This window comes from Microcebus murinus, chromosome 13 (genome assembly GCF_040939455.1).
Source record: "Microcebus murinus isolate Inina chromosome 13, M.murinus_Inina_mat1.0, whole genome shotgun sequence".
Lineage (NCBI taxonomy): Eukaryota > Metazoa > Chordata > Mammalia > Primates > Cheirogaleidae > Microcebus > Microcebus murinus.
Window position 1 is genome coordinate 77,092,484 of NC_134116.1, and position 12,835 is coordinate 77,105,318.

A 12,835-nucleotide genomic window follows, 5' to 3' on the forward strand; every position below is an offset into this window, starting at 1 on the left:
ATAACGCTATTTAGCTATTCTGAATATTTGACACCCAGTCTGCAGGAAATTGTGATTTTTATCAACGAGGAGGCAATTAAATGCTGTCATTTGGAACCTCCATAGATCAGGGATCTTAACACCCAAGCAAAGGTCAGCAGCAGTTGGTGTCCTTTCCAGCTGGGAGGCAGATAACAGAAACTGTCCTGTGTGAGGCATAATAGTCTAACGTGATTAGAAATCAGGCAAACTCTGGCTTCTCTTGAGCTCCACTCCCCCACAGGCTGAATTATAGCTCTCCTACCAGTCCCACGGCGCTGAATGATGTCATGGGATCTGCAGTTCAGCGAGATGAAAGGGATAATGCCGAACCCGCTGGCACTAGGAAAAGCTTCCAACACACACTCCACAACACAGCTTGGGAACCGAGAAAGCTACAGATCCAGCCACTCAGTCCAAGCACAGGAGAACCACCGGCATTGCCTCTTTGCAAAAAAAAAAAAAAAAAGAGGAGGAAAACAACGCGATCCATGTTTAACAAAAGAATGTGTGGACTGAGAGGCGGGAGGGAAACTACCTGCTAAAAGTGAACTTTCTAGATATCCCTGCATATATATAAACTCAGCCCTGCCTTTGATGTTCAGCAACTGATCACCGATCAGATTACAGGCATTTCATCTCCCTGCTCGTCTGCTTTTGATCTGCATGGTTAATTTTATTTTCCTGGATTTGAAGTTTCGTCTGGGCTTGTGCTGACATACATTTTTGGGAAGGTAGAAGCATTTGGCATAGAAGTGCTGCCAAGGAGAAACTAAGTTGCCGAACGGGTGAGTACTGGAAAGAGCTCAGCATGTTGCAGGTATGCCTTATGCGTTTTTATGTTTTGTTGTAGCTTTCTTCGCATGTGTGTTCCAAGAAAAAGACGGTTTTAATTAATTGAAAACAAGCATTTCTATAGTTGACTACTACATTATGCTGCATGTACGTATCAGAGTAACTACGACACTTGATGCGATTCTAGTAGTTTGTACAAGAGAGTTTGCAATCTGTCACGCAAATTTTACTTGGAAATAAGTTGTACAAACAGGACAAAACAGAACAGTGCTAACTTTAGCATACAGCCAGTGCTTTAGCCCCAGAGATCTGTGAGCTATAATTGCTCTAAGTATTTACAGGTTACTTTATTTAGTAAACAGTGGAACTTTGCTTGATACAAATGTTTTTTCCTGTATGAAAGAGTAAAATGTATCTCTGGCAATACTGTTTGTTTAGTTTATTTATTCTCTCACCTCCAAGATGTAAATATCAATTACCTTTCTTCATGCAGTTTGTATACTCAAGGGAATCACTAAAAAGGCATTCTAGTATGATTAAAGTCTTTTATGTGTAAAACTGAAGGATTTAAGAACATTGAGGGTAAAGTTGCACCAAGTTTGGCTAAAAATGCTCTAGTGATTTTCTGTAACCTTTTGGAAATAGTACAAACCTTATTTACAGAAACATTCACAAGGTTAGTATTCCTAAATTAACATTTACTTTAAATTTATAGTGACAGCTGTTTCAAGTTAAAATTTGCCAACTGTTTTATGAAAACTATCTGAGTAATCAATAGTTATTATGTTACATAAAGTATTTTAGTCACATTTTCACTTTTAGTTAATTCCCAACTTGACAAAACCAAATTATACTGCTGTACTGAATCTGACGGTTTACTGTTATTTCTTTGCTAATTCAAGGGTCTACACGGATAGAGTAAAATCTTTACATTGAAATGTAAGAATTTAATACTGAAAAAGTAAGAGCTCGCTGTTCACACTGGTTTGTTTTAAAGTTCTGGTCCTAAATTTATTTGGGCAGATTATTTAATTATCATCACAATAGTCTATTTTATGCTAGCTGAACCACAAAGAAATTATACGTGATAAGACCAGTTATCCTTCAGTCTGAAATTCTGATGAAACAGGAAAGGTCTAATGGGTCTCATTTCATATGTAATTAATTTTTCAGAGTCAATTAATTAAATTACTTTCCTCCTGATATTAGGAGGGTAATTAACATTGTTTGCTTAATTTTAAGACTTTGATAGTTGTTAACTGGAGGTTATTTAAAACCATGCTATACTATTTTTCAAAGAGTGTCAGTGAGAATTTAATCTAAAAGACTTAACTGTTTCTAGTCATGTCAGGAGACGTGTTTAATTTTTTTTTTTTTTACTAATAATGACATAAATCATGTTCATAGTATCCTGCAATATCAGTTTAGGTTGTTTCTTCAAAAAATTTGTTTGTGTAAAAAATCTTTAATCACAAAAGCAGTGTTAACATTCACATTCAGATAAAGAAAAATAACCTTTTATAGTAATGACTAGAGAAGATGCCTAAAGAAATAGTATGCTTTGGAATTTGCTTGTTTCGTTCAGATTTGGGTTTTTGAAATCTTTTAAATGACTGTTTATTGTGCTATAAGGTTCATTTTAACAAACACAGACTCTCCTCAGCACAAAACAAAGGGGAGAATTAGTAATTATCTGATTAATTTAGGCTTTGTAGAAAACTAGCTTGGGCAAGTCAAGTCCTTGAAAATCCACTTCAGTGTCTGAATTAATTCAGTTAATTGTTTACTTCTTGATGTTAAAAGAAAGATGGCTATTGCTAAAGATACAGGTACAGTCTCAAAAGGCATTTCTTAATTAATTGCCACAAGATGACCTTGAGTGAGATTTAGTAGATGTACTCCATAATACTTCTACTGAAGGAAACCCTTATGTTACATTTTTCAAAGGGCTTTCCTATCTATTGCTTCAATGGCAGCTTTGTTAACTGCAGAAAGTCCAAGTCTTCAAAGGAGTTTTATGTCCAGTCCTGATTCAGTCACTGCTTAGCTATGTGACCTTAAAAGTGTCACTTCACTACTCAGCTTTCTTGTGTGTGAAATGAGGGAGTTGAGCACATCATCTTTGTGAAATAAGCAGGACTGGAATTTTTATAGCCATTTTACAGATGAGGGAACCGAGGCTATAGAAAATTGACTTGCCTATCTTAACTAAGGTCACATGGCTGATTTTCCCAGTTCTTGTCCAATGTTTTTTCCAATCTGTCATGCGGGGTCTATTTTCCAACAACTGCTAAAATAAATGCACAACGTCGCCAATCTTTAGTTTGAAAGATAAAGAGAGCCACTTCTGTTGCAGTAACATTTTTTTGTTTCCATGATAGATGTGCCAGTCAACTGGATTAGTCTGATTATTTCCCAACTGCTCCTTTTGCTTCTGTACTTCTAAACTCTCTAAACACAATAACTGTTCCACATAATTTACCATAACATTTAAAATAATTTTCACAAAAAGTTTAATATATCAATGCAATGTGGAATTATGTATTTGTGTGTTTGTGTGTGTGTGCGTGTGTGAGTTTGGCATTGTATCAGCACGTCTTTGTGTGTTTTAAAGCAATTGGTGCTTTCTTAAACGATAGCAATGGGATCCACAAAAGTTGAATAGTTAATTGAAGGTTATTCCTCAAGGGAGATTCCCAGTTAGGATTTTGTGAAATTTCAGCTTACAAATTCAGCGTGGGTTTCAAACATGATGTATGTTTCATACCGTGTTTAATTATGGTAAGAATCCTTGAACACGTTTTTATTAACTCTTTCTGGATTTTTTTCTTCCTTGAAGAGAATTATATATTTCTTGTGAAAATTTTTAACTTAGTTATTGATTAAATTTAATACACATACACTGTTCTCAAGGCCAAATATCTTTCTCTTATAATAGGTCTTGTCACTTTCATAAAGGTTCATATAAATCTTTACAGATTATTACTAATATGACCTAATATTTATTAATTAACTAATTATTAATTGATTCAATAATATTTACTGAGTACTTGTGTGCCAGGCATTCTAACAATATTTTCTAAAACACTACTTCGTTTAAATTCACAACAAATAAATTTGTCATCCTCATTATACAGATGAGGACAATGCGTCTTAGAGGGGTTAAATAACATGTACAAGATCACGGGAATAATTAAGTGACAGCACTAGAGTCTAGATTCTTTTGTTCTAGGGCTAAGCAATTGATTCTTTCCATTATAAGAATTATGAAGAACAGAACCTCACTATAGCAAATACTATAGTCAAAATTTTGGCCCAAAAGTGGGCTCCAGTTTTTTTTCTTTGGATATATTTGATAAGAGCTATTAGACGACTTTTATAGCATTTTTCCATCAGTTGGCCTAGAATCTTAAGCCATAACGGACCTCAAGACATAATCCAATCTTCCTCTGCTTCACAGCTGGACCAAACGCAACCATCCACCATTGGCTCGGTCGGGTTGTCTCCCTGTGACAACAAGGCCAGTCCAGGACATCCTGGAAAAATTAATGATTTGGTGTTCCTTTAAAGAGTGACTTTAAAATTTTGTCAGCCTGATTCAGAGGAATGGGTGAGATCTATGCAGGGAGGGCTGCCTGGTGGTTGTGCTTAATTCCTCTACTCCCACAAGTCATTCAGCTTGGGCTCCAAAGTTGTCTCCTTGAATCCACCCACTTGGGGAAATCAGGACTCTCACCCTTTTAGCAGGTAATTTAATGGCTTAAACTGAACTTTGATGAGAAGGGAAAGGAGAGGTCAGGTGGAGGTTTCAAATGATTTTATAAAACCATTCCTTCTGACATAACCACTCTCTTTGAGAGGAGTGCTGATCACTATAGTTTTCTCCAGTCTGTTAAATGTCCCCAATTAGTTTAGCACCATGGGCTGCTGCCCAGCCAGCCTGTACCTGAATCCAGCTCTATGCAGAAGAGCCCACTGTATTTATCCGGAAGGAGAGAATACGAGTCAATGCCCCGTATCTTCTCTCATTAAACTCATGAAAAGCATCTGGCCAACGGGGGTGTTGGGGCCAAGATGTCACAAACTCAATAAAGATCAGTGCAAGTGCTACAATTTGTAATGACTTTGCTCTATATATGTCATGAGTTTGGCATTATATAAAGTAAATAAGTATCTTCCTTGGCCCTTTTATATATGTTGGTTTATGCACTTATGGTGGTGAAGATTATGTTAGGATTCAGGGAGCCCAGATTTTGATTCCAGCTTTATTTTTAACTTGGTGTGTGGCCTTGAGCAAGTCACTGAGCTTTTTTGGCTTCATCCTGTTCCCTTAGCCCCACCCTGATAGTCTGTAATTGACAGCGGGTGGGTGTTGGAATTATTCAAATAGCTGGGACCTGCGGGTATTTCCCCCTTATTTTCTTAACTGTATTTGGCAAACTTTATTACCCTTTGAGATTCTCACTTTTTTTTGAGGCAGAGTCTCCATTCTGTCACCTGGGCTAGAGTGCAGTGGTATCATCATAGCTCACTGCAACCTCAAACTCCTGGGCTCAAGCCATCCTTTTTTCTGCCTCAGCCTCCTGAGAATTGGGACTGCAGGCGTGCACTACCACACCTGGCTAATTTTTTCTGTTTTTAGTAGAGACAGAGTCTCACTCTTGATGAGGCTGGTCTCCAACTCCTGAGCTCAAGCGATCCTCCTGCCTCAGTCTCCCAGAGTGCTAGGATTATAGGCCTGAGGCACTGTGCTCGGCCTCTCACGCTTAATTATTTAATTCATTCAACAAAAATTTTAATGAGTATCTACTATGTGCCAAGCACTGTGAACCAAAGAGACAAAATGTCCTATTTTCATGTAGCTTGCATTCTATTCCGTTTTCTCAAGAAATAGCTATTTACACATGAAGTTACTAGAAATCAGGCGATTTTGCCATGAGTTTTGCTTCCGGTGAGCTAGTTTATCACTGAAACTATATTTTCCACGAAGTGTGTTATTTCTCATTAGTTCAACTTTTAGGGGAACATACGCCAAACAAATGCACTTCGCGTCAGCTTAGATATTGCTAAAACTATCCTCAGGAAATTAACATTTAACACAATCTTAAAAACAAACACCTCTACCAAGAGCCTCATAGCAATCTCTCTTTTCCGGTAAACATTTCAACCCATTCATGACATCCAGTGTTCTAAGGGAGTAAAATGTTCCCAGTCCTAATTCTAAGCATCACTTTCATCCTGAGCAGGTGTAGGAGTCACATAATCCTTTTTGTGCCACCACTGGTGCTCAACTGTGGGCCTGAGTTTTCATTCAGACACGGTCTCCAGATCATATAAACACTCAAAGTGAGGTAAAGTGCGGGGTGCAATTGTCCTTGGTGTCCCTGAGGGACTAGTTCTGGGACTCTGCACAGATCCCAAATTCCACAGATGCTCAAGTCCTTGATATAAAATGGTGTAGTATTTTCGTATAACCTACACACATCCTACCATATGCTTTAAATCTTCTCTAGATCATTTATAATACCTAATACGATGTAAATGCTATATAAATAATTATCATCCTGTATTGTTTAGGGTATAACAGCCATCCTTTTCTTTTCCCTAAATATTTTCAATCTGTGATTGGTTGAGTCCACAGATGCAGAACCCACGGATGCAGAGGGCTGACTATATTTATTTAGCTTAATGGGCCTCTTCTTTAAGGAAGCAGATGCATCTAATAGCTATGGTACAGAGGTTCAGTGCCCTTTCCCCCCCTGTCAATTATCATTTCAATTATCATTTATTGACTGACAGAAGGCATTGTATGTCCTACCAAAACAATATACTGCTACTAAGAATGGCTGCTGTTTAGTGAGTACTTACTAAGTGTGGCCTAATCACTTTAAAGACCTTATCTTATTTAACAACCATCAGTGAATCAATGCATTTCACAGATGAAGAACCGGAAATTTAGGCAGGTTAAGTAACTTTTCCAAGGTCATGCAACTAGTGAATGGCAAGTTGGCATTAACACCAGGTTGTCTGATGCCAAATCCCATGCATGTTAACAATAGGGTCTCTCTCCATAGTGAACTAACAAGCTAACTGGAAAGATCAAGAACTCATGGACTAAAATAATGTGTTTACTATCTCTAAGAACAAAAGGAGGCCAGAGAGTAAAAGAACTTTTGGCTGAAGTCAGAGTAGTTCCTGAGCCAGCAGATTAAATTGCACTGAGAAAACATTTATTGAACATTTATTTGAATGGTTGATACTATCAGAGATACAAGTTGGGACAAAATATGCCTCTTCTCTGAAAGCGTTTTAAACTCCCTGGAGAAGAAAACTACGTTCACAGACACTCATGACACTAAGGCAGAATGGGTTAGTGCTAAATGGCCAACACTCTTTGGAGAGAGGAATTACATAGCTCAGAACTGGGGGGAAACTCCAGAGAGTTGTGGCTTTTGAGCTGGGCCCTGAAACAGGAGGAAGGAGCCGGAGAGGTAAGGGAGATGGGGGAGCATGTAGAAGAAGCTGGGAGGGCAGAGGAAGGACAGGAGCAGACCAGTTTGGCCAGAACACGAAGTCTAGAGGAAAGATAAGGCTGAAAAGGTGGGTGGGGCCCAAGCGTGGAAATCGTGGAAATCTTTTAATGCTAATCCAGGAAGCATAGAAGCCATTCTTCACAATGAGGCGTGTCCTCTGAATCTTTTTACCTGGACAGTGGCAGTGATGAAAGGCGGGAAGCAGGATTGACAGCTGAGGCAGTATTGCAGTGAGGGTGGGGAAGGGCCTGGATGGTGGCACAGCACCTCCATCCAGGTGAAAAATAGGAAGGAAGAGCAAATGAATGAGGCCTTGCAAAGGAAGACACAGTGATTCAGCTCACCAAAGATGCGGTGAGTATCCACCACGTGCTAGGCCCTGGGACATTAAGAAGATAAGATGTGCCCTTAGGAGACGGAAGTCCAGCTGGGGAAAGGAACACAGGTAAAGAGATGCCTTCCCAGCATGATATGGGAATGGACATGTTGGTGATGTGCACTGAGGCTGCAGCCGGACCAGGTGAGGGCCGGCAGATGGGACAGGGAAACTTAACACTTGCCTCTAGGTTCGAATAAGATAATGCACATCATTTGTAAATCCTTTACAAATAAGTCATTATTGTGCTCTGTATTCTGGAAGTGTTAGATATGAAATACACAACCTCAAGGCGTGGTATTGGGGATGATAGCATTTTTTAACAAGCACCTAGTACAACCCCACGTTGTTTGCTATGTGGGATCACAAGATGTGCTTTTGGGTGGTTAATTTTAACAACCTATTCATTCACTCAACAAATATTTATTGGGGGGCATCACTGGTCTTTGGGATATAGAAGAGGAACACAGGACTGGGTTCCATCCAAGGAGTGCAGTTGAGTCAAGAGTCAAAACCAACAGGTGAGAAATGTGGGTGCCTCTTTGTACCAAAGTCATGCACATATCTTGAGTTCGAAAGAACCGCGTGCATTTATTCACCCACTGGATAGATAGAACAATAATTACTTACATTTTTAAAGCATTCTGCCCCCTGAAAAAGTACATTTCTATGTACATGATTCTTTTAACCCTCTTAGCAAAACTGCAAAGTGGGCACTCTTAGTTCCGCTTCATAAATGCACAAACTGAAGCTCAGAAGTGTAAACACCTTACACAGAGCACTAGTGAAGACGGTGCCCAGACCTTGCTCTCCACCTCCCCCACACACCCTAGCGGCTGCACTGGGCTGGTCCTGGGCATGTAGGACGCGGACACAGGTGTTGGCTAGGACGCCCCTCTACCCTCTAGAGTTTTCTGTCCATTGAGCGCGCCCTGGCGGAGTATCTGTTGGAAAAATGCATCAATGAGTTGATGAGGCGGCTATTGGTAAGCTCGGCCATCATGGTCTTGGCCCACCTGAGCTATCGTGCCACAAAGATCTGGCCATCGCTTTCCTGGGGCCTTTCTTCATATGCAGAAGCGGGCTCTGGGCAGGATGTGACCTGACTCGGGAAAGGCACAAACTTCCAGGGGAAATTAGGCCCAGGGTGGAAAGGAAGTCTGCCCCCTTCTCCGAAGGAAATTCCCCTAGCACAACTAAGTTCTCGCTCGCCTTGCCCCCCTCAACCCTCCCTTTCCTGCCCCGCATCCACCCGCTCCAGCCGCTGCTGGGGTCCGGCCGCCAAGTCCCCACCCCACGGGGAGAGCACCGCGGACCCGAGCCGAGCCCAGCTGGGCAGGGGCGCTGCCAAGACCGAGGGGCGGGGCTTTGGGCGGTGGGCGGGGCTCCCGCGGGGCGGGGCTTTGGGCGGTGGGCGGGGCGCCGGGAGGCGGCGGCCGTTGCTGGGCTACGGGAGAGCGCGGAGCCGGAGGCGCGGAGGGGCTCGGCTGCGCGCCCGGGAAGGAACCCCATCCAGCTCCGCGCCCCGCGCCCGCGCCCCGGCCGGCTCCGTGCGCCCCTGCGCCTCGGACCCCGGCCCGGACCTGCAGGCCAGGACTGGGCGCACCGGCCGGCGGGGCCTCCCAGGTGTCTGGGAAGGTAGGTGCTCCGCTCCCCTCGGGGCTGCGTGGCGCTGCGCCGGGGTCCCCAACCCTCGCCCCGGTGGATCCCCCGGGATGGGGGCCCAGGGAGCAGCGGCGGCCTAACGGGCGGAAGGGGCGCGGGCGGGGGCTGCTCTCGTGCTGGGGACAGGAGCGGGGGACCGAGCCGGGCAAAGGCAGCCCTGGGAAGGGGTGACAGCCAGGGGGGGGCCCCCGAAGGAGGCACCCGGAATGCGGCGCTCGGACCGCGGCCGCTGCAGGGACGGGAGCGCGTGGACGCCTCCCGGGCTCAGTGGGCGATGGGAGTGACAGGACTGAGACTTCCTATCCAGGCACCTTGTAAATAGAAAAATCTGCTTGTAAGGCACGCATCGGTGAGCGTATAAATACATCTGCACGGTGCTTTACGCGGCCTCCCGCGGCTGCTCTGCGCCCCTGCGGGAGGCGCCTCCCGGGTCGGGGAGCCCGGCGCCCCTGAACGCGCGCCCCTGGCCAAGCGTCCGCAGGCTGGCGCCGCAGAACTGCTGCCCGGGAGGTGAACGCGGAACGTTCAGATCTGTCAGGGGCGCAGAATCGTGTTCTTTTTGCGGGGGACGAAAGTTTCTTAAATGTCAGCAGTATTTGTGACGTTGATGGGCTAGTGCATGTGAATTGATTGAGAGAGAAAGCAAGCTCTCAGGCAGTGCTTGTCATGCTCTAGCGCCGTCTCACGGAATAAGCTCCTGGAGATCAAGTATGGGGGCATCAAAATTCTATGATCTGTTTGGATGATACTTGAACTGGTCGTCGGGCCTGCATTTCTTACTATGGTAAGAAATCCACGTCGCCTTTCTTTTTGTGCATTTTAATAAAAGGACTCAGTTTGCAAACAAAAACCCCAAGCGTTGTTCAGCATTTCTTTAATTGAAACTGTTTAACTCAATATTTATGAAGATGCAGTTTTTACTCCAGTGACAGTTTCTTTGACTACGAGACACTTTCTCTATATAAACAGGAAACAGTTATTGTCAAACATGTCTTAGGCAAACAGAAGAATTTATTTTAGTGTTATTTCATGATCAGATACTTCTACGAAAAGGGGAGGATTATATTGCATTAGTTCAGGATTTGCTCAGTATGTTTTCTGCGGTGCAGTTTTGCTTTAGGCGCTCTTTGCCAACTCTGCTTCCATGTAGTTTGAAAAATTTCAAGCACTGCTTATTATCTAATTTAAAGATATATAACTAGAGGAGTGAGAATTGAGTCCCGGTGACAGTTTTTGACATAATTATTTATAGAGATGTGAGTACTTAAAAAAGAATTTTTCTTTTCATAATATTTATCAAGTTCTTGAAAGTAATATGAAACATAGAAATGCAATTTGAAATATGAAATCATATTTTCATTTTGAAAGTATGACCTTGGCATTAATATACGGGGCATTATTATGAGCTATGTAAGTTCTTTACTTTTTAATCTATGAAAATATCTTACGACACCTACTTTATTACTGAGACCACATGGCTTTATTGACTTTATAATTTTTTTTCCATAGTAGGTGCTAACTCTGGATGTGGTGTTAGTATTTTCAGGACAATTGTGGAAGTCACTTGTTTCTTTGGCCAGAATGTCTTATGACTCTGAGTCCAGACTAGATCTTGAATTTGACATTAAGGATGCATGAAGAGTCTTATGCACTTGAAATTGCAGTGTAAAGTGTTTTTCTATCCAGAAGAATTGAATAAAGAGCATTGCTCACATTTAAGTAGCTATAAAAGATGCTTTTTAAAAAAATGATAGAAAATTAATTTTTGTACTTCACTTGATTAGGGCTAAATTTACATAAATTATAGAATGGAAAATGGATTGAGACATGTAAGATCACATGCTATCCTTAATATATTAATTTAATTTGCTAGTCACAGCTCTGTTACATAAATTTAGGGCATGTTGGGGACTTCTTAAGCTTAAGAAAGGAATTCTGCTAACACTCATGAAGAGAATTTGAGTCCTTTTTTTTTTTGCCTGTTGCAATCTCTGAACCCACTTTCAATTCAATCCCCTGGGGCCAGTTCCACCCCTCAAAAATTAATATAACACAAACAAAAAACTCCAGGTACCTTTAGTATGTGAAAAAAGCCAAATCCTTTTAAATCTGATAAATCAATAAAGTCAAGCATTAAAAATTCTGGAGAAGGCCAATATGTTCTATCTGTGTTGACTACAGATTGAGTAAGAATGCTCACTTTGAATAAATGCACACCCCAATTCATAAATTGACAGCTGCCTATGTGATAGAAAGCCATGGAATAGTTAAATAATTAAATACATTACATTTGTCTCATGGCAGCTGATTAATAAATGCTCATAGACTTTTTAAAATAACCTTCTAGCTGAAGAAAACGAAAAGCAAAGTGGTATGAACAGAATTTCTTTTCATGATTTACAGGTCCACCAATCAGTTTATTCATCACATTTTATGTCTTAAATGTTTATATTTAAAAATCAGATGTCTAGGCAGTATTGGGTTACCTTCTAGCCCACACATCCCATAACATGTACTTTTTAAACTGAAGTTTGAAAACCTGAGATTTGAAAAGAAAGTAGCCATCCATCAGTGATGACACAACATAGAGAAGCTTGTGTATCTGAAGATTGAATGTCGTTTAGCCACTCTTGGATCAGCGTGGACTGGTCGGATGGGTGGAAATTGGGAAAGAATGGAGGCTACTTACACTGGTGAAGAACACCACACGTGGTCTGAAGGGCAGTTTTGGAAACTGTCCAGACTTGCTTCTAAAATAAAAATTTAAACAGCTGTGTTTCAGAGATGGTTATTCACAATTCTCTTAAGATAGACTGCATAGACATGTGAGGTCCCCTTGGTTCATGATGCTATCATTGTTCTATTTGTATTTTAGGATAGAGAAACATTCATGAATTTTGGGAAAAGCACCTTAGTTACAACATGCTCTTTGACTAAACATTTTGAGAATGCTGACAGTGATTTTTTTAAGGCAAACATGATAAAGTCTACAACTCAGAGAAATAAAAAGAATCAGTCTCATAAAACCCTATCCTAGGTTAAGTTTTGTTTTAAAAAAAAATACATATATATATGTATGTATGTATTAGGAGCCCAACAGTGGCCCTTACTGTTTTGAACTTTGGGGGAATTGGAGATATTGTATTTGGCAGCAGAAAATTTTAAAGCTTGTAGAGTTTTTAGTAAAAAAAAGGTCATGATTTGAAAAGGAGAAAGCGTTCTCATTTCCCAGCCAACAGCAATATGTATATTCTTATTACAGCATACCTTTGTGAGCTTCCTAGGCTACAAAAAGCCTAGTACTATATGTAAGAAGTCTGATTTTCAGATTACAGTGAAATTGAAGGCTAAGACATAGATTGGCTAGAGGTTGGGGGTTATTGTCCTGTTTAGAAATAGCAGTACCCTAATTAACTTTTTATTCTCTTAGCATGTGGGACTAACAGTA

General features: G+C 41.3%; 1 protein-coding gene across 2 annotated transcripts in view; it reads left to right on the forward strand.

Annotated features, from left to right (window-relative positions):
- The first annotated feature begins 343 nt into the window (after positions 1-343).
- TNFRSF19 (TNF receptor superfamily member 19) overlaps positions 344-12,835 on the forward strand; it is an 86,340-nt gene continuing 73,848 nt past the window's right edge. Inside the window, exon 1 of one of the 2 annotated variants that reach the window (XM_076009540.1) lies at positions 344-806. The gene's annotated coding sequence lies outside the window, so the exon portion shown is untranslated. Of the gene's footprint in view, positions 807-9,198; positions 9,361-12,835 lie in introns of those variants that run through there. The other variant, XM_076009541.1, reaches the window with a different exon arrangement.